This window comes from Penaeus japonicus, unplaced genomic scaffold (assembly GCF_977035675.1).
Source record: "Penaeus japonicus unplaced genomic scaffold, GWHDUDI00000001_assembly GWHDUDI00000013, whole genome shotgun sequence".
In the NCBI taxonomy this organism is placed as follows: domain Eukaryota; kingdom Metazoa; phylum Arthropoda; class Malacostraca; order Decapoda; family Penaeidae; genus Penaeus; species Penaeus japonicus.
The window spans coordinates 24,362,116-24,364,615 of NW_028234415.1; positions in this window are offsets into that span (position 1 = coordinate 24,362,116).

Below are 2,500 nucleotides of genomic sequence, written 5' to 3' on the forward strand. Positions count from 1 at the left end.
TGTATTGCAAAATCAAATATAAAATACGAGGGAATATTTTCGAATTCTACCCTCACATTTTCATGCGAAATACCACGCGGCAAAGTACTGCTTTTTTTCTTTCTTGGTCGTAAAATAAGTAGGTTACTGAATCAAATCAATTGCTCGATATCTATATGTGTGTATACAGTATGTCGTATCGGCGTTGCGTGTGGCCGGGAGCAAAAGGGGTTGCAAAAGTACACAAATCACCGGAATACCAACTGTGAAAAAATGGCAAAAAATGTCGGCTGGGACGGTTTAGTTAGTGATACAGTGATCCCGTAAAAGGATTTATGTAATCAATATTCTTTTCTATCATTTAACTGCATTCTACAACAATAAAGCAAAATATTGTCAGTATATAATTTCAAACTGATATTTTCTAAAAGAAAATAAATGTTTCAAGTGTATAAAAATAAAAACACACCTCAAATCCTCCTATTAATGAATTCCGCAAGAACAAATGCCAAATTACGATTATTTTCCTTTTTTTAAATGCACATTCTCCCAATCGTAAGAATCCGTGTTATGTAAATCAACGTGTCGCGTTACAATAGATTTCCACTTACAAACATTTTTTCCCGGTCTCATTCATAAAAAATAACAAAAAAGAAAAAAAAAGGGTTTCCGAGTAATCAGGAATCTCGCGGTCTACGTATCATCATCCGCGAGGGAGCAATTAAGCTCTGAATACAAATGACATTATCAGCATTTTCAATTCCACTCGGACATTAAATCCCAATCTACACCTCTTCAAATACCGCTTCATAGAGCACAGGTTACCAAAATTAGACACTACCTTTGAGGCCCCAACTGACGGCGCGAGAGAAAACCTCGTCGAAATTGGTCATCATATGTCGTTTACAACTACTTTACAGAGGCTCTCGGGGTCGTCCGGACCCACCTGGGACCGCGGGCCTTCCGCAAGTGGCGCCGCCGCTACACCAGCTGCGGCTGAGTATCCAAACCCCATAGCTACCGCGGCTACCATCAGCGGCGCACCAGCTGCGGAAGGCGAGATGCGGCGAAGAAGGGTTAGCACCACCTGGAGAAAGGTGGGAACTGGAAGAAAGGGTGGATGCAACGCGCTGGATGAGGGGATGGAGAGAGCGAAGGGGAGGAGCGGAATATCGACGGCTAGGACGAGGGGAAACGAGGAGGAGGGGGAGGAAGAGGAGGAAAGGAAGGGGAAAGGAGAGAAGGAAAGGGGTTGGCGAGACCGGCCGCGGCAGGAAATTCCACGACATTAGCCGTCGCCCTCTCGATAACTCGCCAGTTTTGCATATAAATTAATCCCTGGCTAAGAACCTCCCGCCTGATGTATTAATTAAGACCAAGTACAAAAAAGAAGCAGTGTAAAAACTGTCCGCGGCCGCCATACACATGAGACGGTATCGATCACACTGCTACACGCAGTGGAAAGGAGCAGACACGAGAGGGGAGAGGGGAGAGGGGAGAGGGAGAAGGGACAGGGAAGAGGAGAGAGAACGAGAGACAGAGAGAGAGAGGGATTAAGAGAAGAGTTGAACGAGGGGAAGGGTTCGAATTCGGAAAAAAGGGACACGCTCTAAACTTGACACGTTAATCTTCAACACTGTTTTCATTTCATAATCTACGTAGCGAATCTCAGAACTCCGACATGCTGGCATCCTAATGAACCCGAGATAAACATGACTAAATCTATCACGCATCAACACGCGACCGAAAAAAAAATAAAAAAAAATATATATAACGAAACGAAACACGGCTCAACACGCAGACATATCATACTCTAATGGGCCTACAATTTGCCCTAAATGACTTACCCCGTTCTGGTGACGGTGCAGGTTAACAGCATCCCCGTGTCGAAGGCGTCCGTGGGCGGGAGGGCGCAGTCCATGGTCACAGAGCAGAAGACATGAAAGGAGAAGACCCTGGGATTAGCAAGTGCAACATGACATGGCGAATACACATCAGAGATGAACATTAATGCCGGAGAGAAACAATGGCGAGGGAGAAAAAGAGGGAGAGCATGGAGGGCTGAGAAGGAGGAAGAAAAAGAGAAAGAGAGAGAAAGAGAGAGAGAAAGAGAGAGAGAGAGAGAGAGAGAGAGAGAGAGAGAGAGAGAGAGAGAGAGAGAGAGGGAGAGAGAGAGAGAGAGAGAGAGAGAGGGAGAGAGAGAGAGAGAGAAGAGAGGAGAGAGAGAGAGAGAGGGGGAGAGAGAGAGGGGGAGAGGGAGAGGAGGAGAGAGAGAGAGAGAGAGAGAGAGAGAGAGAGAGAGAGAGAGAGAGAGAGAGAGAGAGAGAAGAGAGAGAGAGAGAGAGAGAGAGAGAGAGAGAGAGAGAGAAATGAGAGGAGTGAGTGAGTGTGAGAGAGAGAGAGAGAGAGAGAGAGAGAGAGAGAGAGAGAGAGGAGAGAGAGAGAAAGAGAGAGAGAGAGAGAGAGAGAGAGGGAGGGGAATGGTGAGAGAGAGAGAGAGAGAAGGAAAGAGAGAGAGAGG